The following is a 23,738-nucleotide window of genomic DNA, read 5'->3' as shown; positions in this document are numbered from 1 at the left end:
TGGAATGTATTGATTCTAATTAAGCACAAAATTTCCTCCAGCAATATGATGTCTGGCTCAGCCAGTTTCCACACTGCATGTGTACATTACGAATTTACCCTTAAAAAAGCAACCTGGCTAAAAACTATGGTCTTGATCTATTATGCAAATACATGTTAACATTCGCAAGAAACTTCCACACAACTACTATGCTCAGTTATTTGGTTCATTATGGTAAACAAGCTGGTACACAAGCACCTTGATAAATAAAGGCATTCCCCTGACTCAATCATAAAAAACAAATTCATCCCAACACCACTGCCCCAGATTATCTGCTAGAGGCATTTTAACAGAGCTGAAACCAACAAAGAAGCTTGTTTTACATTCCCCAGAATATACCATATACCAACAGACAAGCCTTAACATACAAATTCAGACCTACCAGCAGCAGATGCACCAGTCCTCCTCCACTACTTAAAACAAGCTAACATCTAATTTGTAATGAAAAGGCATTTCACAGGCAAAAGAATGGATATGCTGCAATCAATACCAATAAAGTTGGCATTATAGCAGGACACTGTCTTCCCAGGTACCAGGTTCACTGTCTTCAAATTTAATTTTAAAGACAACAAATTAAAGGAAACACTCAACTCTGAATGGACCTAACAGCCCTTCAAATTCTCCTCCTTAAAGCTATCTTTGAAGCTCAACAGACATTCTACTTGTAGGAGCACATTCAAACATTGTGACTTGGGAGTACTTGCCTTTACCCAAACTTCAGAAGTTCTTTTTTAACACTGGAGCTAGAAGGATCAGGAGAGAATTGAGCATCAAGTACCTAACCGCAGCTTAGGTACACGCAAAGCAAAAAGCTGCTCACAATGCACACACAACAAAACTTTGATCAACACAAGAACATTGAAACCCTGCGTAACCAAGGTCTTGATACACTTCTGCCAGAAGTTTTTTATATTCGAAAAGAAGAAAATTACCTTTCAGGTATCACTCTACTTCAAAAGCCACTTATAATTCCATTTTGTTACATTTAGTTATAAATGTAGTTTTCCACTGTGCTCTCCAGAAAGGAAGCACAAAAAGAGTAAAACAAAGGATTTTGTGGCAAAGAAGGGAATTCTGGGGTCAAGGAACAAAAAAAAGCAACTAGCAGAGAAAAACACACAGAGAAAGTTTACCGATGAAATGTTCAGTCTTTTGTTCTAATTCATGCCTATTATTTCACACCACTCTCCTGCATGTATATTTTGAAGGTACATGGACCAATTTTTTTACACAGAGTTGTACAAATATTCTACCTGCCACACACTTAGGATTACAAAGTACAAGTAGTTGCTCTAGCCAATTTTGTCCCAAAAGCAGCAACTGCTTTCCTTGCCTAAAAAGAATTTAATGAAGCCATCTGCTCACAGTTCAGTCTATGTTAAAAACATCCTGCATTCTTCATACTCTCTTTTACAGTTCAAAGTCTGGCTAGCATCCCAAGGCTACAACCTTTGAAAAAAGCATACAAAAATTCTTGAAAATATTTTGTTCATATTTACATTAAAATACTTCAGTATCTGCATGTATCATATGCAGATAGCACATTACTGACAACATTTTTGGCAATACTTGTATTTTGAAGAATGGCAATAGACTAGTAAATTGGAATGCAAATTGAATCTTGGAATGCTTGTTTTTAAATATTTGAATGGATTATTTGGTAATGTAAACAATGTCCAACTGAGGACAAATAACTGACTGACAAATTTAAAATATCTCAGTGTTACAGACTCATATAAGCCCAGCCAAGAAATTAAGAACTTATGTTCATTTAAACTCTATCCAATGCATGTGGAAAACAGCTATCAGGAAATAAAGACTTAAAACAACTGCTGTGGGCACGGCAGGAAAAGTGCCATGTTTAATTGCCACACACCTGTGACAGCTGCTTTCAGCTGTCAGGATGCTGCCTATCCATGTGGGGATGTACCAGGCAAGAGTACTGGAAGTGTATAACCAGGCAAGAATGAACCTGAGGTCAGTCTCCTATGTGAAGTTACTGCTTTTACACATAGTACAGATAGAGAACATATATTGACTTTTAAAACTGCAAACTTAAGAGGCACATTTCTCCAATTTCCCATCTGTTAGCATCTCTCTGGCAGCAGCTTAAAACATGATTTTTCAAGGAGATATATTGCAGCAAAGGATTAACTTCTGCTGCATCTGGCAGTACAAATAAGAGTAAGTGTGGTTTTCCAACTGAAAACTAATCCCATTACCCACTAGTTCAAAACCTGTTTCACTGTGCATCCAACAGAACTCTGAAATCAACAGTGCTGCAAATCCATTAGGAAACAGCAAATACATTCATCATAGTACCAAGCACAATGGCCCCTTTAATTTTGCCTGGCTCTTCCAGATCACTGTCTAAGGCAGTTAATGGCTATGCTAAATTACAAACAAAACACCATGAGCAAAAAACTAAAAACAAAACAAACAAAACAACCCAAAAATACCAACCAAAACCCTGTAAATAATAGCACTATAATAGCACCTTACTTTGTTTGCAAGGAAACAGAGCCTTCAGACACCAAGAGTAGTAGTCTGGATATACAGCATGCATGTTTTGGGTTTCATTGTTTCCACACTGAGACCTTCTAGAAGACTGGCAACAAGAAGAGGAGATATCTTTCAAATGTTTTTTATGACCATTTGCAAAAAGCATGGCTTCTCTGTGGGACTCACATTTAATGTACTAAGATACACTGCATATCCAAAATTTCAGTAATCATCTGGTGTCCAGGAAATTTATGGCAGTAGCACAGGACAGGCAAAAATCAGACCAAAGCTGCTGTCAAAAAAAACCAAAAAAACCAAACCAAAACAAAAAAAACCAAAACAAGAAAAACCCCAAAAAACCCACCAACCAACCAACCAACAAAAAAAAAAAAACCCCACCAAAAAAAAAACCCCAAAAAAAACCACACCAGAATTCTACACCAAAACTTGCGCATGAACATTTGCTCTGTTCTCACAGCACTGGGTGTCAAAATTCCATGCTCACAGTTCAGAATGTATTGTCAAAGAGCTGCTTCTTCAGAAAGCTAAGGCTGTTGTAACATGAAGAGAGGGGGGAAAATAAAATCTCAATTCACATTTTTTCTCCCAGATTTCTCTGTAATAAAACCAGAATTGCACCTTCCAAACTTGGCCTTTTCATGATTAAACAGCATAGAGCAAGGAAAGCAAGGCTGTTATTTCGGGGTTTTATACATGCAGAAAAAGAAGTAGAACTGCAATGTACTGTAATGATTAAGCAGTTTTTTTTTTAATTCTTCAAAAGCAATTGCATGCCTAGGGTCACAGCCATAGGTAACTCATCTAAAATAACATGTGGCTGACAGAGACGGCAGCCAAAGCTACCAAAGGGCCTCCAAAAAGGCCAAAATTAAACTTATCATAGAAGCCATTTCTTCTGCTGCAAATCGTGTCATTTCCTCATTTTGAGTGTGTTAAGTGACTGAAGCGTAAGATTCAGGAAAATCAAATCAGAAAGCACCAAGACAGTGCCATAAGTGTTGAAAACACACAGCGCCTCCTGTTCTAAGAAGCAAAAACCAGTTCATAATTCAAAGGAAAATTATGTAAGTAGGGTGTTTGCTACACTGATTTAAAACACACAAATACACTTCTCCTCTGCTCTGGCCCGAGAATTTATGCCATGACAGCAAAACCTTTACTAACCAAATTGCATCACCATTACCCTCTGCACCATACTGAAGGCATACCTACAGAGGAATGGCAGTAAGATGGGCCTTATTGTGAACAGACCCAGGACACTGTGCTCTCCATCCCTACACACTTCTGGTTTCAGGCCAGAAGACAGGCACCCAACAACACACCTCATCACTATGCAAAGGGCAAGCAAAAGATCTTCCCATCAAAGGTGGTATGGGAGTCTGCACTTGGCTGTCAGTGGTTACTTTGGAAATTACTGCACAAAAGCACCATCATCCAGCTCCTTCTCACATTCAATGAAAATTCCCAGCATCATCCCCCACTGCACACTGAACCAACTTAGGCCATATGGAGAGAATACTGGCGTTCCCTACAAATATGGCAAAAAGAGAAACAACACTCCCCCAACACCACTTTCTCAACCAGGGATCCCAGCTGAAAGAACTAAGCCAAGGATCCACACTGCCACTTGTTTCAGCACTTCTCAGACTGGCCATGTTCTGGAAAATATACTTCTGGGATATACAAAATATACTTCTAGGATATACAAAAAAAAAAGTTAAGCAAAAATATTTTTTCCAGGTTATTGCTAAGTCACATCTGCACATATGCCTTTTCTTTCCCCTTGTTGTCTGGTGTCTGATCAGTGTTACTTACCAAGGATTACACAGAATGTAAACTATCAAGTGACTGAAATTTGCTCCATCAGAAAAACCCACAAATGTTTGAAGAGTGCAGCAAGGTGAAATGCTGCTAGTATATTTCCAGGGTAAGGAAGCAAAAAGGGCCTTTGCATAATATCCACAGATGTTTAATTCAGCTGCCCAGTAAGATGTTCAGGTCCCAGACACACACACATGGAGGGTCCAGATCTCTCTCTCCCCAGGGGCCTGGGGGCTGACCCTGGTCTCAGGGCAGTACAGAGATGAGGGCTAATCAGGGAAATGGCAGGGAGTGCCTCAGGGACATAGGAGCAGACATTGGCACAGGGGAATGAGCCACTGGGGTCTGACAGATTTTTGGGGGAAACTTTTTGTGTCTCCTAAAACCCAGGGAATGCCACCCACAGGGTGTCCACAGAAGAGTATCAGGCACAAGATGGAAGGTAATTTGAATAAATATTAGCCCTGTTTTAATGGAAATAGAGATTTGCCACCAACAAACACAGTCTTCTCTCCACCTCCACCAACCAGGAACAGAATGTTATCACCCAAGAGACAAGAACAAGAGGATCAGGCACACAAGCAGAAAAATTCAGGCTTTATACAACCACTAGACAGACAGTGCTTGAAATGACACTTTAACAGCAGTATACATGTAACATATTAACATATGCATTAGTGTGAGAGATGCAGAAAGCTACACATGCATAGTTTTTTCCCCCTTGTTCTTACAGACAAATGAAAACACTAGATTTCAAGTTTCAGAAAACTTACGCAGCAGAAAAACTAGACTACTTGCTTTTATGTAGAGAAATGGAGGTGTGACATCACTTTTCAGCCAGATCAGTTTCTAAATGCAACTCAATATAGAGCCAGACAAGTTTTAGTACTAAAACAAGGAAACGAGTAAAAGCTCATTTAACTGCAGATTTTCAGGAAGAATATGCTCTCTTTCACAGTGCAGAACTACAGTTTTGGAAAGTGTTAAGGTTTTTACTGAAATTCTGCCAACCAGAGAAAACACACTGGAAGCTACCAAACCAGTTGCTGCCACGGAATGTGTTCCTCACAAGTCTGGGTTTCCACTGATCCACCTGTCTCTTCAATTTCTAATTGCATGAGTGTATTTTTTTTAATATCCTTTAGGTAATTTTCCTTCTGGCAGCTCCATTTGAACTGCGATATATGCCTCTTCAGCTCACAGCACACACACAGTTAATGCTCTTGCTAACCAAGTGAGAAAACACTGCAGAATACCAACCTATTTTATTTGAGGTCTGTGTTAACTTGTGTTTGAGCTACAGTGAAGACGAGAAGCATACAGAGAGGCTGGACCTCTGAGTCTTTGAAAATTCTGTGCTGATACCAGAGGACTGAATAAGCATACGTGCAAGTGCACAAGATGAGCTTCTGTCTCACACACACACAGGAGAGCACTTCCAAAACACCGACCTGAGAATCACTGAAACACACAGACAGGATTCTGATCTACAGCAGTACCAACAACGTGTCAAAGTCTGTCATGCAGGTGCACTAAAGGGTGGAAGATCTCAAGTTCAGAATAGCAGGACTCAATGCAGATCCCACTACTTTTGCTCTCTTCCCATCCTAGACCTCATTTCACTCTTTTAAGCAGATTATAATGTGGGCTTCAGCTGCCTCCAAAGCCCCTCTCTGCAGCACTGTATGGAGGATGCCAAGCCCACATTACTCTACTCTCACTGCCAGCCAAAATGCGAGCTGCTCCCAGAACATTAAATAAAAAAGTCACTGAATTACAGTGATCCCACAGTCCTCTTCTGTTCCCAAGCTGATGAAAACTAGCAGACTGTGGCAGGGACGTAATGATTTAGCATTATGAGAACATAATGATGCATCACAAATGGTCAGCAGCAGGACCCAAAAATGAACACTGAAGAAGAACAGAAAGGGACAGGTCACCTATGCTGAAGTCTGTTTATTTACTTTTGTCTTCCAACTTCACTGACTGCAGAACGCCAAAAACCATTTTGAGTGCTGTGAGATAGAGCAGATAAGCGCCTGATGACAAGTTCATCAAGTATAATTTGTACCACAAGCTGATTTCACTACTTGGATAGGACAAAAAAAGTATGAACAATCACTGTTAGCATGTTTAAAATTTACTTGTCTTATGTTGAACACTAAAAATGTACCATAAAAATCACTTAGAAAATCAACACAACGGCTATGGCAAATACTAACCAACTGCATTTACAGTTTTAACACAAACCCTCACAGCCCGCAGCCTGATGCAACTTCAGACTGCAAAGGCTGCAAGAACAAAAAATCCACCTGAAAGACACACTTCTGTGTAGAAATCATATGAAGTAAACTAATTTGAAATACACTGATGTTTAAACAAATTCTGCCCTCTCACCCTACCAAAGTTAAGAGTGGTACTCTCATCTGAAGATTCTAAAAGCACTGCTAGAGAAGCAGGTAGTGGAGTGAGTAATTAATGGCTACCCCCGTCCAGATCAATGAACAGTGACAGACTGATCACGACACACGGTATAGTCACGACAGCCGCAGCAGACAGGAAACGCTTTGTACAAAAGCTGCAATTGGCATAGTTTAGAGCTGCCAAAGAAAAAGTTAACATACAACCAAGACTTTCACACACAAGCACTTCATTAACCTTTGCTTTTCATGCTATGCACCCTTGAGTAACAGGTATGTGAAACTTTTGTTTCAGAAGGTCTGTCTACCTTACTGTGAAATGTAAGGGGCTCCCAAAGAAAGCACTGCAGTTACTAAAATGGTTTAGGTGGGTACTGCCATCTTGTGAAACAGAACCAGGTCTGTGATTAAAGCCTGCCTAAGCATGATGGCATCCACTTGCTTCACTGTCAGAAGAACTGGATACTAAGCCTGTCACTCTCAGAAGCAGAGCTTCAAAACAGATAAATCATAATTCACAGCTACTGGCACAAGTCTAACTTTTCAGCCAATCAGTAAGTTTTAGATGCTGCAACACATATACCAGTCTGAAAGGTTTCCAAGGCAGACAACTAAATATTCCTGTAGGTTAGTGTATCACTGAGCAATGGGCCTCCTAGCACAGTTTAAACAAACAAACTGTACTAACAGACTGTCCATTAATTAAAGCTGACGCTTCCTTGCCCATCAGGCAACAGCATTCAGGAGCCATCACATAACGAAACCATTGTTAGTCAGTCTTTTACATATTCAACTGGAGAACAAAAGGTGACTGTTGTACAGTCAACAAGGACTTGAACTTCTGCAGGTAGCTATGCTTCTCATCGCTCAACAAACACAACAGTGAAAAAAGATTATGCACTGAAAGAACAGGCAAAAAACTCTTAGTAAAAATAAAACAAATAAGTTTCCCCAAAGTTTCCTCTTACAGTTTTTCACTAAACAGTACTTTTCAACAGGCAACAGACAGCAGATTTTAAGTACAACATCATACTACTTAAATATTGCCATTAGCTAGAAGAGACAGTAAAGGAAGGACAGTTTATCCTCCTTCCATTCTCCTTGGTCACCACATTCAATACTCTTTTGAAACTTTTCAAACCTATGAAAATACAACATTTTGACACTCGAGTATGAGACAAACATCCAAAAAAAAAAAAATCAGATATTCACTTCTTCCAAAACATTGGTGATACAACAGTTATTCTTCAGTAAAAATGTGACATAAGAAATTGCAAAACACCATAAGGAAATGGAAAGGAGAAAATTCCTTTCATAAAGGAAGGTAAGAAGGATTTTGAGCTCCCGGTGGTGTTCCATTAATACATATAACACATTTAAAAATAAAATCAAATTGTATCAATGTTGTTTCTAAACTATGATGCTCGATCAACCACACTAACTACAAGCAGCAATCACAGGTGGCACAATGTGAGGACCAACTGAAAAGAACAGAATACTTTCATCCCAATTTTCATGAGAAGAGAAAAATGATGAAAGAACATACAAAGCTTCAGAAACAAGTAAAGAAATAAATCCCGGAATAAAATGAAATAGGCTGAGACAAGTAAAGGGTCTCTAATGGTAGTGATTTATTCTATCACAACCTGTTAGTGTCAGGTTATGAAATGAACCCACATGATTTAGGAATTCACACAGGGAGATAATGTTTTTCAATTAGCAAAATGGATCTGAGTTGGCTGATGTCAAGTGCCTGTAAGTGATAATCTCCTGAAAATGACAGATGAACACCTTAAACAAAGTCTTAAAATTCACTGCTTTTTATGACCTTAAGTTTATGAAGACATGCCTTAATACTATCTTCAAAATCAACCGAAATAAACTAGATATAAGGTGTAATTCTTCCAGCTACCAACATTTCTCATTTTTTAAATATCTCTGCTTCTGCACTAGGATACAGATGAAACAACACATGGAAGTCGAAACACAAAAGTCAGTAACACAGTGCTCTGAATTAAACCAGGTGAAGCCTGTAAGAAATGAAACAAACTCATAAAGAACAAACAGCACATGACAAGCATTCACAGTAGGGAAGATATAGATAGGAAAAAACCATAAAGCAAAGCCAAAGCTGCCACTGAAAATTGGTTTGCCCTTCCATGTAACAAAGGCTGCTAAACCCCTCCACTAGTCAGCTGAAGTGAAAATCTGCTCCTAGAAAAGCAGTTTCCAACATACAGCATCCTGCAGTGGTAGAATTCATCTCCACTTTTCTTTCAAGGAAATGTGCTTTATTACTGCTCTGAAATACCTGCTTTCAGTTTCCAAACACTGCGGTCTTACATACATTACCCTAAGCAGTCAGCTAAATTTTTCTTCCTCATCATTTGTATTTATCCATTTATGCCCATTACATTTTCTTTGAGAAGTCATACAGGTAGTGCTTCTTGAATTTATCCCATTGTAAACATTTTCTAGTACTTATCAATCCTCCACGACTCAGGTAATATGCTGTATTCCCTCACAGGCAAGTAAGATAATGGAAGAAGACTAAACCAAGCTTTTGTGAGTTCCACTAAACTGATATGCATTACATGCATCACATATTAAAAACATACATGGAATCTGTTCACAACCACTAAGACATTACAATAAAGCTCCAAACTTCCAAATGAAGCCTTGCCAGTGTCTTTTAAAACTTTTTTGTGACATTCACACAATGTCTGTCCAAAAGCCCCTGTTTTCAAAGCAACCAGGTTCAGAGCCAAGTCACGACTGAGACCAGCAGCCTCTGGGGGTTGTCAGCACTGGAATCCTCAGATGTCAATTCAGGTGGCTCTAGAGTTACTGAAAAGAGAAGCCTACAGCAAGCATTTACTCTCCAAAATCTACATAAGACACAGATACTCTTTACAACATAAAGGGCATAGGTAAAGCCATTTTCTTTGGGCTTGTTTTGGGTTTGTTTGCTTTTTTTTTCTTAGAACAGTTACTTTTCAGTACACCAAGGTCTTTCATTAAGTCGCACAACTTCAGTCAGGTCAGCACAGTTCCTAAGGTTAAGAAGCATAAAGTTAAACATTAGCACACTTCTGCACTCCTTTTCCACTGCAGCTACATCACTTCATGGGGGTAAAGGTGGTGTGTCAGGTAGAAATCCTTCTAGCCAAGTAAGGAACAGACATAAGCTACTAAAACACAACACAACTTTATCTCATGGTACAAGTTTGGTCATGCCATGAATACATGTACCTCTCTTCAATGTGAGTCCAACTCTTAAACTGCTAGAAGGCACAAAATCCCCTCCATCCTCTTATTCCCATAAACTAAGACCTACATAAAAGTTTGCAAGAGGAAAGGAAACACAGGATTATAAAAACAAAACTAAACATTTTCACTTATTTCCTTCTTCCCCTTCCATTTACCACAAACCAACAAACCTCTTGCCTTCACCTTTAGCAGAAATCACTCAGCTTAATCTGAATTTACCTTCTTTAGGCAATGAGAATCCCAATGTCTTCCTCTCAACTGAGCTTAAACCTTACACAGATGAGAAAAAAGCAATTCCAGAGTGAGTATAAAGCAGCAGCAAGGGGAGAGCCACCCAGCTGCAACACCAGGGAAGACAAGAGTTCCCTCACACTATAATGCTCAGTGCTGCACATGCCCCACATCACAGCTTTCCTTCCCCATGTCCTGTAGCCAGTCTGGCTACCACTGCATCTGGCTCCTTTCTCTCAGATACAAGTACCCGGCTCAGCCACCGTGAGGAAAACAATGCAGAAAAACAAGGCCAGAGAAAGGATCTTGTGTTTTTCACCAGCTGACTTTCTGGCGTAGGGGCCTTTTTTTTTTTTTTTTTTTTTTTTTTTTTTTTGTTTAAGAGTTTGACTTACATGGGAAGCAACTGATGTCATCTTAGTTCAGTACTCTAGGGCACCAGAACAGCAGTGACCATGGGAATTTAACATAGTGGCTACCTCGTCTGCTCTAGAAAGCTCCTCAACAGACAAAAATACGTTAAATATTGATACCTACAGAACTGAGAAGATTACAGAGAAGAGTTCAGCAACACCAAAACAGGAAAAGAAGAAAAAAAAACCCCAAACAATCCAATACTGTGTTCCAAGTGAGCCCTGGAAATTGAAGAAACCTGATGATCCAGAGCATTCAGACAAAACAGATGAGTTTGGACAAAGAATAGTCCCAGATTACACATTAGAAAACCTTACTAACAGCATCACTACTCAAAATAGACAGAGGCCAACGCTCACAATAGGCGCTGTTGTCATCATCAAATACAAATACCCTAGAAAGGCATCTTACCTGCTAAACCTGCCATTTTTGCTGAATCCAATTTCTACAGATACAAAGAGGTGATTCACAGTTCTTTACCAACAAAAAATGGGACATGGAGCTGGTGTGACAGGCCCAGGGCCAGCAAAGCAAGCCCTGTGCCAGAGGGCATTGGTTTGCTCTCCCTCTGGTGCTGGATCACTGTGGACCCGTATGCTCACAAACCACCATTTCAACTATCTGTAAATGTAAACCAAACCATGCCACATAGCACTGCCCCCCAAAAACCACAGGGAAGGTAAAAAATGGAAGATGCACCTTCCAGAGTCTCAGAGCCTACACTCTCCGGCAGGCACAGGAGACAGGAAGGGAGCAGCCAGGCAGACAGGGATACAGATGGGCAAGAAGCTGACAGAGATAGTGATCACCATGGATAACACTGAGTGTAAATACCTGGTGAGAGGCATAAATTACTGGGAAAGGAGGTAATTTTTATAGTGCAGTTGAAAGGAGCTGCAGCATTGCAACTTTCTCAACCACTAACTGAGGGCAAAGCAAAATAATGTGCTTCCCACTCATCCTTCAGAATGGGCTCCTCCTGGCCCCATTCAGCTCCAGCAGCCCTTCCCAGAGTCTGGCGCTGGACAGGAATGGCTCTCCTGTCACACTACCTGAAAGCAAGGAAGGGCTCTGCAGCTGCTCCTCCTTGTCCCCTATCCTTGCTCCATGCCTTCAAGGGCGTAAAGGCCTCAGAGGACAGCCCTGCTGACACTGGGGCTGATCTACTATGCCAGACTCCACATACTTAAAACAAAGGAGGAACAAAAAAGTTAACATCGAGATATTCAAAATAAGAGTCACTGTCAAACACAAGAAAGGTAAACTCCACATCTAATTTAGAACAAAAATTAACTCTGCACTCCTAAAATCTTCAGATGCCATGTACTTGAAGAGACTGCCAACACAGCAGTAACTATTCCTTGATGGATGCCCAGTGGTGTTTCTTTTTGTTGAAGAATTGGGTCAGAGACTCCCTGGGTCCCTACCACATTTCACACTCCCAATCAGCCTTCAGCCCCAGAAGACTCTGGTCACACCAAGCCAGCAGCTGCTGGCCAACACTGCTGCAACAGCCAGAGGGCCCCTACACAACAGACACTGAAATACCATGCAGAAAAAGGAAGTCTACAGCTATCATCTACCACTAAGAATTTAAGACACAATATCAGACAGTTTTATTACTTTTTAAAAAGGCTTTGATCAATGTTAAACCACACAACTGATTTATCAGACTCTTAAAAGGCATCTTACCTGTGCTGAAAAACATCAGCTCATCAGTTTGTTTCACATTACGGGTTAACCTTCTTTTCCTAAGGCAAAGATAGCTTTCATCAGTTCACATTTTCTACCCTGAAACTCTTACCCCAGTTTTTCATCAAGAACCTGATTGTCAAATGATCTGTATTTTAACTACACATTAAAAAAAAAAAAATCCCCAACACCAAACTCCACCAAACTTTCACTTATTTCTTGTGTGAAGAAACTCTGCTGACATGCAGTTTTCCAACCAATGAGCACCGTATCAGCCTTGTAAAAGGAGGAAATACCTTTTCCATGCCTAAACCCTATTCCATAGTCAAATGTGTTATTTGAAATAATGCAGTAAAACAATATGGAAAATTAGGAGTTTAAAGTTCTAGATAAACACACACAGCATGAATAAGTCTCCAGGCATCCTTCACCAAACAGAGTGAAGGTTCATCATGCCTATAGCAATCATTCTTTCAAGAAGATTATTAAAAAGAAGCTGCACACCACACTGTCCCTATGATGCAAGTTTTGATACAGAAATATTTCTGCATACTTAAAAATTTAAACATCAAATCAAGGAGTAAATAAAGAGCTGTCATTAAACAGCTGTGCTTTCAAACACACATTTCTTGGAATTTTTCCACCATTCAAAAGCAAATATTACCATAAAAGATTAACCACATACTGTATTTATGTACTGTGTGATTCTCTGCCAAGTGAATCAAACTACAGAAAGTTAGTTTCTAAATTAAACAAAACTTCTGGTTTCAGCCTTCTTACCTATTAAGCAGTCTGCTGATAAGACAACTGGACCAGCAAACTTCATGGCAACTGTCACACATGAGTGAGTTCAAGTGAACCAGTTTTTTAGCAAAACATCACCTACAGCCTGAGAAGTCATTACTAAATGAAGACTCTATATTAAAATCAGCAACTTGCTCAACGTAATTAAAAATGTAAGTTGGAAGCAGTGTATTACATCTCAGGAAAATTACTTAAGCAGAATGCAAGCTGTGAAAAAGCACCAACCACTGACAATAACAAAAATGCAGAAACATCCCCCCATTCATTAGGGGCTAAGTAATTAATCACAGTGAGCTGGTCAGTGTTGCAAAGTGTCCCCAAAAGCCTATAAAGCCAGATTACACCACCCTCTCTTAAAAGAGAGCCCTCCCTCTACATTGAAGGTCTGGGCTTAAACTAAGCCAACAGAGCAAGACGTCACCTATTGGGAGTGAACCACATGGTGAAAACCTGTGCCTGCACAAATAAGATCAACTACTAACCTGAATTAAAAATCAAAGAGAAAAAACAAATGCAGCCTGCTCTAAGAAACTGTCAGCTCGTAACATCAGAATGCCAGACGGTCTTATTAAACTGACCCATAGCAGAAATCAAAGTGCAGAGACATGAGGCAAAAACATCCGCATCAAAAGAAAACGACATTGTGCAACAGGTCACCAACACTCCATCCTCTGTAATTCCACCCTAAAACTTGGGGGAAGAAGAGACAGCCTGACAACCCATCATCACAGAGATCATAATCTCTTGCTTCTGGAAGAGGCGTGGAATTAAAATAATTCCCTCCTTTGGGGACTGCCACAAACATGACATACAATTCCACACTAATTAATAAGTGAAAGAAAGCCAACACTTGGGAAATATTTTTGTCACTTCAGTCAAGTCAGAATCACCCTTAATTTGCTGATGCACATTTTCATGCTCCAGCTCACCCCAGCACAGATCACACCGCGGTTTCACCAATACTCCTCTTACTGGCAAAACCAGCTGAGGCAGCTCCTGGCCCTGCAGCAGTGCTGCTTTGTCACTGGTGGGGACACACCATCAGCAAGCAGCACTGATGTGCTGCAGCATCAGGCCTCTAAAAGCAGCACCACTACCACTTCTGAGGAAGCTGCATGGGATCAAGGAGAGAGAGTGGGAATTGGCAGAAGTAGCTCTGACTGGCTTTCCTGGCATATGCAATGGCAGTGGTGCACCGACTGAGAGGCACGAGTCTCCATGGATGCCATGACCATGAGAAACACATAAAAGTACTATTAATGCTGCTATATTTGAGTTGATCTTAATGAGCAAGTGGCGACGTTAGATATTTGCATATGTATCCATAATAAAGAGTTTTATTGTGCAATTTTCCGGCTACATTAAAACAATAAATATAATCATGGAGGAGAAAGAGGCAACTTTGGTTTTGCCCATAGCAAAGATGAACCCACAGGCAAGCTTATCCTGGGAACAACCACACTGTCCTGCCCATAAAGGGCTGAATTTGTGCTTCTCGAATCTCAAATCAGAGATTCCTCTTTCAAGCAGGAGGAGGGCAGCACAGACACTGCCACATGCCCAACAACATGGACAGGCAACCACACCACTCCATACTCTATGCCCTGGCAGCATCACCGCACCTCCACAACTTACCAACCTTAGGTGAGCTCCTCACAAGGTTTTTCTTGCAAAGGTGCAGCACCAGCACTGCCCCAAGAGCCACTGCTATACATAGGTAGCTCAAAACTCAGGGTCCTTTGCAACATGACAGCCAGCCCATCCTAAGCTGCAGGCATTCCCATACCACCAGACACTCCACCAATCTCAGCATGGCCTTTTTGCTGGCAGTACACTACAGATACCAATTACCAACACAGCTGACACCATGTAAAAACCTGCAGTCACCTTTCTTGTGGGTTTCCATGCATGTGTAACCAGTATGCATAAATAACTATCCCAAGGAACGGGGCCCAATTCTTGCTATAGTTAAGGTAAAATGTTTGAGTACTACCACTAGTTGAGAAACTACCATACCTGAGTAATCTCTGCAAACAAAACAAGCCTCTTCAACGCAGACTGTCTGGGTAGACACTGCTAATGAAGACGAAGGACAAACAAAGGTCATAAAGCTAAGAGAGTTTTAAATACCTACTCTGGAGGCAAACCTCAGCAAAACACATAGGTTAAAAAAAAACCCAACCAAACATATTCTTTATTTGCAAAGTACCATAACATCTTCTGAGCTTCTATACCTTTACCTCAGTTTTTAATTAGGAGTCTCTCAGTAACATGTGCATGGGATTATAGATTTCCTTCCCTCCCCCACCCCCCAATCAAGTTTCAAGTTTGTGGACCACATCCAAGGAGCTAGTTTCTATGCATTCCTGAGGGAGAAAGGGCTATAGAAAAGTCTTTTATTTCTGCATGTATTTCCCAGAAGGCCCAACTAATGCAAAAGGAAATGTATCAGGCTTCTTCAATGGGGGGAGGGCAGGAGGGGATTAACATGTTTCATGGGCAGAGTGTGTGCAAGCCAGGAGGGTTGAGCACTTCAGTCTGAGCAATTAGATGCAACTCTTTTGTAAACCTTACGGTACGATATCTGAAATACCCTTTTCAACAGAAAATCCTACGCAAATAAATGTCAAAGTAAATTGTGCTGAAAAACAGACTACGTCACAAAAGGCTACTGTAAAGGGACACGCTTGAGACTGAATATATACACCTCATGAGAATCACCACTGAAGCACATAAGCATCGTGAAGTTAAGGGTATAAATTCAGGAGTGCGAGGAGTGCATGTTTTCATTGCCAGTCGGCATCATGTACATGAACAGTTTCATGTAACTGGTAGCAACCGTTTCTTCCCCCTAAACTGATTTTGTAAATACTTCTCTAGAAAGCTTTTCAAGAACTTACCAAGTTTAGATCCAGCTTCAGAAAGATGCATTATGATTTAATAAAAAACAAACAGAAAAAGGCAACCAGGAACAGAGCAACTGTTCCCAATACTAAAATATTACAGGAAAACTGAATAAAAGGCTCTTTCTCCAGGATTGTGAGTCCAGCTGCTGAGTCTATTTCATTGGCAAAGCATTATCTATAGGCAATGCACATAGCAGCTTCTGCCCCACCTCACACTTCCAAGGGACTCCAACCACCATGTACACTGTCTACTGCAGCATTGCCCAAGCCTCTGCTGTTCCCTCAAGGGCTGTTTTTTCTTTAAAACACCACCCCCCCTTCCACCCACTTACACCAGTAGGATTTAAGGCAGGTATAGCCTAGATTTGCTGAAGGGGGATACTGCTTTCATTTTTACAGAGCAGACAGGCAGCAGGCCATGCCACTAAGGTTAACAGATGAACATACACTTATTAGCATACAACTAATTGAACAAGAAGCTCAATTCAAGTTTTACTGCATTTGCTGGTCCAAAAATTCCTACTCCACCTGTATTTAAAAACTGTTTGCAGTTTAATATAGCATGCAACTATTATAGCTGTCTACTCAAAGTAAAAACAGATTCATTCCCAGACTTAGCTACTCAGCATTATAAGTTACAGTGTAAACAGCCTAGGACATTTAACTAGTACATTCAATAACATAACCAGTCATCCTCGTCTTCAATCCTCTCACAGAAAAGTAAAAGCAGCCAAATAATTTATTTACTTAAAACCAAATTATCAGGCTGATTGTTCCAGGACTGTGCTTTTAGATGGTGAACTATCCAGCACTGTGTTTACAACCTTTAGTAAACCCATGGAGAAAAAAAACAAGATTCAGTACTGATTTTGTTCAGTAACTTCTTTTCTATGATCTCATTTCACAGTACTTGGAGGGCTCTACTTTTGCAAAACTATATTCTAGAATTTTAACTCAACAGATTATAGACTTTCTGTCCACAAACATCAACACTTCCAGCAGTAACCAATTTGCCTATGAAACACCTACTACCGTCTAAGCAATATGTAAGCAATTTAAGATTTTATCATGTTGATATGAGAAGGTGATACTGAATAGCATGATCACTCATTTAATAAGGTATGAAAAGATCCAACAGCCAGAAACTGATGATCAACAACAAAATGTGCAGGCTCTTGCAGAGGAGAGTAATTAGTGCTTGGAAATAAGATGACATGGAGGATTTGCAATCTTTAGAATCAAAATGAGGAGAGACCTTTTTTCTACATGGGGAAGATGAGAGTAGTGGACAAGTCTCATTTTAAAATATCAGTCAGCCATTCCAGAGGTCTGCATTACTCAGGGACTAAGGACCTTTAATTTGCTTTTCTTCAGGGAAGCAGTGTCTCACTTTTTTCATCAGGTTATGTTTTCACTTTTAGCTGAAGCTCACCACCCCACCTCCTCTCCCCCTCCCCCATCTCAGGCTAGAGCATGGGCATTGAAAAAATAGGCAGGACACCAGCTGCTGTAATTCTGGAGCACTACAAGAACAATTATTTTGCGTCTCTATCAAGGATTTTACTATCTTTTACGTTTTTTACATAGTTCTATAACGTAGCCATGCCACAAAGCTGCAGAAGCAATGAAGGACAGAGCACAGCTGCAGCAGCAGCATGCACATTTCTTCTGTACCGCAGCCCCTTCTCAGGGCAAAACCCACTCAGCAGCAGTCTGCTGCTACACAAGCAGCTGCTTCACCATCCCGTGCACAGCTCAGAAGGACTTCCTATGTGTACCTCTGAGAGAGACAACAGAAACCAAGGCAGCAATCAAGATGTTTTAATTCATTTCTCTATTATTTCACCCAAAACAAATTAAAAAAAACCCACACCACACAAAAAAAATAGTAATTCATCATTATAGCACAGATTTTTTTCCATTATGAATCTGCCCAACCACTGTCAATTTGGAAACGAAGCCCTAGCATCAATACATACGTGTTTTGAAAACAATGTCTAGTGATTACAGAGCAAAGCTCTACTCTGTGACCTATATGAAAATTATTGTGACAAAACCCTTCCTCGCTTCTCTTTGGCTGTATACACAGCTTTGAAAAATCCCACCTAGATTTTTAAAAAGTTTCTGTAGCAAAGCCACACTTCTCTAAGTCTGTTCTTACTTGCTGTGAATCATATGTTCTCCATATTAACTCCTTCCACCTTGCATGGCATAATTACAAATGTTCTCGCTGCATATTTTTACATATTTAACTGAGAGATTTCATGCCACACAAAAGAAATGTCTCAGTACACATTTATTTCACATATTAAGTTCATGCAGTGCTACACCATTTACTTCACAATTTCTAGATAAACTCTAGCATAGTGCAGCTCATAAACAGCAATTATAACACAAGATAAAATGCAATGTAACAATGCAAACGGAACTCCCCAAACTGCACAGGATAATTAAGAGCCTTCATGGGAAACCCCATGTGAAGAAAAATTTAATTGCAGAACTGGAAAGTGATAGACTATAAAATCAGGAAAAGAGGAACGTTTCGGCCTCCAGACACTGTACATTCCGCATACATGCTAGCCGTCAGAAAACTCTCTCTGAAAACCTGACATGGGATCTGAAGCTGTCTGGGAGAATCTCGAGGAAAAGAAAAGCAGCATTTGCCTACAGTAGCAACACTATTTGGAGGAACTCTCTCATCCCTCTCAGTATAACACATCTTGTACAAATTATCATTTGGCCAGAGCATTTGTACTTAACACTGTTTCTACCCTGAAGAAGGCATTATGGCCCAAAAGGTTTAGCAGAACACCTTACTCTGTGTATCACCTGCCAAACTGAAGTCAACAGCAAGTGCCAGCACAACTGAGGATCTTTCCTCCTACACTAGTCTTCACAAGACTACAGATTCTTAAGCAGAGGAGGACCACTGATCTAGTGCCTGGTGTTGAAGTAGTACTCTTGACACAGAATTAAATATAGTCCCTTTCTCAGAAGCCCTGTACATCTGGAGCCTCTGAAGGTATGGGTGGTCCCCTCAGGAAGTAATGAATCCCTATCAATCGGAAAGATGGACAAAACATAGCTACCAAGCTCAAGCAGCCTCCCATCTCCATTCTTGACTACTTCCAAAAATATTTCATCCATTTCTTTCACCCACAAATCCAAATCAAGAAGGCAGATACTATAGCAAGAGCAGTAAACGCTCCTAAGCTTGTAACTAGTAGCTTCTCTAATCAAAGAAACACATATAACTTATTTTTCTTCCTGAAGTTCCTCATCCATCCTCAGAGTAACACTGAGCTTCAAGCAAATAGGGCCTTTCAGGATCCTGACCTGCACTAGATTTCCAGACAAGAAAATTTGTATTTACATGATTAATAACGTAATTACTATAATTACTTATAATAATATATTAGTATATATTATATGTTAGGTACTACAATATATATTAATACAGTAATATAATTACTTATATTTATTAGAAAAATGTTGAAAAGTACAGGCTTCTTTCATTGACTGATGCCTTTAAAGTTTAAAGCAACATTATATATAAAAGGAAAAAACAGTCATGAAAACTGGGCCATGCACTCATTTTACTCAGGTCTTTCATGCAAATGTAAGTGCCTTACTTTACTGAGCTTTTTGAAATCCTCCCAGTTGTAAAATTCTAACAGCAAATTTATATTGCCTACATAAACTAATTTCAAGACCATGATGCTATCACCTAAAGTCACTTAAAACTTTTTAGAATAAACTACTTTTAAAATTAACTTCTTCGTTCAGTTACACTCCATAGAGTGACTTTTCCAGAGGCCAAATAAAGCATGACAACTCAGCCACTGCAGCTTTTCTCAAACATCTCGACTGTTTGCATCTCTGGTAGCTCGTGCAATGGGGTGACTTTGCCAGCACTATTTCTGCAAACCATTTTCACTGCAAAAGCCAGCATGCACCACTGGCTTCTGCTCTGGCATGCTGTGCTACATACCCCCAGTCTGGTCTTGGTCACACTGCTGAAGCGCCTGCACTAATCCCAAACATTTGTGATTTTTTTCAAAAGAGATCATTAGTTTCACAGCAGTTTTTGTGGACTTTATTTTACAATGATGAAGGCTAATAGCAACAACCAGAACAGCTACAGCTACTTTGTTCACACAGAAAACAATATGAGACTGCCAGCACCATTCTAAATTGCCAAAATTGCTAAGTTTTACTGCACTATGTTAAATAGCTGATCTACAAAGCAAAGTCACAAAACTGATGGTTGATCATTTCCCTCTCCCATTCACCCTCCCTCACAGCAGATGCCAACTACTCAGCTACAGTTCATTAACAAGAAAAACACGTATTCAGCTGATACAAACATGGTAACCGGAAACCTCTCATTGTTTCAACCATCTCATTCTTGACAGAATAATGAGAAAGAAAACTTAAATATTGTCCACTTCTAATCTGCAACTACACTTCTTCAGCTGAAGTTTACTGCACAATTCTGTGACTAAAAAGCAGTAATGCTCAGCACATAAATAAAAACTGCATTATGAAAATTATCTGGCAAACTCCTGATTTTGTGGGCTAAAAAACAAACGAAACAACAGTAAAATGTGATTTGTGCAAAATGAGAGAAGCAGTGGAGAGGGACACCATATTCACATGAGGAACACTCTCAGTTCTGCTTGCTACCTCTGGGTGCAGTTTATGCCCCAACACCTTGGGCAGCCCAAAGGCTCCCTCTGGGAAGGTTCCCTAATAGCATGTTCCCAAGCTTTTATTCCTGGAGAGGGCAGCCCGTGGCCTGGAGTGGAGGCCATGGCCAACAGGCAGGCTGGAGCCTCAGTGAGGCTCCCACAGCAGCAGGCACTGCTGCCAGGTCAGCAGAGGACCTCCCAAGGTGCCCCACAGCACCAGCACCTCTGCCCCCGTCTGTCAGCACCTGTAGAACTCCGGGGAAAACTAACTGCCACATAAGCAACAGGAACAAAAGAAAAGACAAAATAATAGTCTCTACTCAAGTGTATCAATAATCAAACCTGTAGAGTTATGCAAGGCAGCAGTCATGTGGCACTAGCTTAAAATAAAAATTAAGAAGGGAAAGGATAGGAAAAAGCAGACACAGCTACATACCCAGACAGAAAACGGAGAGCAAAACACCAATGATAGTTACTGCCGACCAGAAGTATCAGCTTACCACTCCCAAGTGAAAGTTATGCCATGTGCCAGGTTTCAGCCATTCACGAGAAAAGCAGGTCTGTATCACACACATCTCCCACTGATAGATGGGACCACCCTCTCAAATCGCTCCAACCGACTGCACCCAAAAACCACCTGCACCCACAAAAACAATCCTCAGCTCCCAGCAGCCTCCAAAACCAAACCAAAACAAAAAAAAGCCCGCTGTGGCAAACTCTTCCTGAAGGACCTACCACCACCAGGCCAAACTCTACTCCCCTGCCTGCAGCCATCCAGTGCTCCCTGCACACTGATCTATGCACACCATCTCCTCAGCCACATTCTTCAGGAGAGTCTCCCCTCCCAAGAGAGATGGAATTCCTCAAGAGAGGTGTCCAATTCTTTGTGTGTGCCATCATCTCACTTGCTGTAAAATTCCCCATTTTGCACACTGCATGATCATCTCTAGTCTGCTATCTGCTGATCTCCCTGGAAATAAACATACATATACACCTTTTTTTTCCTCACTGCAGGAGAGAAAAAGAAATTTCAAGATATCAAATTTCAGACAGCACTGCACGTCCAACCACCACAAAACAATTCAATTACAAACATTCATTTCTCTGAATCTGCTTTTCTGTTATTGTTACAATTTTGGCCTTCTTTTTCTGACCACATTTTAAAAAAACTCATTGGGAATTCATAGGTTCAGTGAGACCTTGACTGAAGTTCATATTAAAACAAAGCAAAAATTAACATATTGAAACAATATTGAAGAAAACATACATATTAAGTGAGTACCAGGTAAGTTCCTTCTTAAATTCTTAGTTTCTTGAAGTGCACACAGATTCATCTCCATATTTGGTTGGGTTTTTTTTTTAATTAGACAAAGCATCAATGTCATTAAAATGTAACAGCATCCTTTTGGTATAGTTGATTCATGTCATTAAAGAGAAGAGATCGTTTAGAAGCATAAAAGATTATTCTGATGCCTTCTAAAAGGCAGATTTTATTCTTGGTTTCCCTCTGGTTTTGCACATATTTCCAAACAACACCATACCGATTCTGCATTTGTGCAGAGTGCGTTCTATTCCCTTATTCAAGTGAGCTTCAGTGATGCTGATAATCAAGGTACAGTTAAATTTTTAAAATCACAAAACCAGAAAAAGCAAATGCTAGTTATGCAATACATACCACAAGTCTCAATAAAAAGCAAAAGCACTGGCACAATTCAGAAGTAATAACCAGAAAATGCAATGGTACATTCTAGAGCACAAGCACAACTGAGGTCTGTGCCTGTCATCCCAGCCCCCATTTATTCATCTAACTTCATGTCTTTGGGCAAAAATAGTGATATGCAACTGCCATCCACTTTTCTAAACACAGATTATTCTGCATACATTTCTACAAATCACATCAAAGCCTGATGTCTTCAAAATAAATCTCAAGATTCAAGTTACAGTTTTGCACACTTATAGTGCAAACAAAGCAGCCAATTGTTCAGCTACAATTTACTCAAAACAGGCATCAGTGTTTTTCATTAATTCTTCACATTTAAGCTGTATGGCAATAGAAAACATAGAGTATGTATAAACAATGTACCAACAACAAAACCAAAAGAAAACAGCTTCCCAGTAGATCCTGCTAGACAACATTAAGGCCCTTACTCAGGCATTGCTCTTCTTGGGGACTACACCTACCTGTGTCTCCAGATGAACCAAGGCTATTACAGAAATCATGAAAACTAGTCACAGAAAGGGATTCTGATGTACATGTACACATAAGAACATTTACAATTAATCTCCACATAGGCAACATGGCACAGAGTCAGTTTAGGAAACTTCAATTTGCCAAGCAATTCAAACAGCTTGTTAGTTGTGATATAATGAAATTGACCAGTCAACAGGGACTACACTATGTAAACCTCTCCCATTTGGAGCATAGATTACACCATTTTACAAGTTAAAAAATTCTTTTCCACTGCCACTAAATTATTCCCTATTATTGTGACACCTAATTTACTAGAAGAATCTCTAAATGAGCTTTCAATTTGCTCTACCTAACAAAATACCTAAAAAATTAATTTCTTACCTGCAACTCAAGCTGCTTGGCTGTTCTCAAAGCTGCTTGGCTGTTCTCAAAGCTCTATGACAAGGACAGTAGCAAATGGTTGCCTTGAGCAGTTGGCAATACTCTGAATTTTGTCATCAAGTAATGAGTCTGCCACAAAAATAATGACCACATGGCAGCAGCCTGCTGGATATAAATCCCTTTGCTGCTTAAAAACAGATTTTAGATCAGTATTGAAACAAAAACAAAACAACCCCCATAACACTATCTGAGTATTGAGTAGAAAATAAAAAGAGCATCAGAGCTGGTCTCACTAACAGGACGCAAATGAGCACCAGGTTTTTTTTTACATTTGAGCAAGTGTAAAAAAAATGAA

At 40.1% G+C, this 23,738-nt stretch overlaps 1 protein-coding gene across 20 annotated transcripts in view; it reads right to left on the bottom strand.

The window, feature by feature from the left end:
• The window catches only part of SEMA4D (semaphorin 4D), a 100,263-nt gene that overhangs the window by 60,016 nt on the left and 16,509 nt on the right, over positions 1-23,738 (bottom strand). Inside the window, exon 2 of one of the 20 annotated variants that reach the window (XM_039724229.1) lies at positions 12,411-12,469. The exons of the other annotated variants lie outside the window; for them this stretch is intronic. The gene's annotated coding sequence lies outside the window, so the exon portion shown is untranslated. The remainder of the gene's footprint in view (positions 1-12,410; positions 12,470-23,738) is intronic. 20 annotated transcript variants of the gene reach the window in all.

Source organism: Passer montanus, unplaced genomic scaffold, assembly GCF_014805655.1.
Source record: "Passer montanus isolate IOZ18808 unplaced genomic scaffold, ASM1480565v1 scaffold52, whole genome shotgun sequence".
Taxonomy (NCBI): Eukaryota; Metazoa; Chordata; class Aves; order Passeriformes; family Passeridae; genus Passer; species Passer montanus.
Note: the sequence above shows the minus strand (reverse complement) of the source record. Positions and strands in the feature narration are given on the sequence as shown.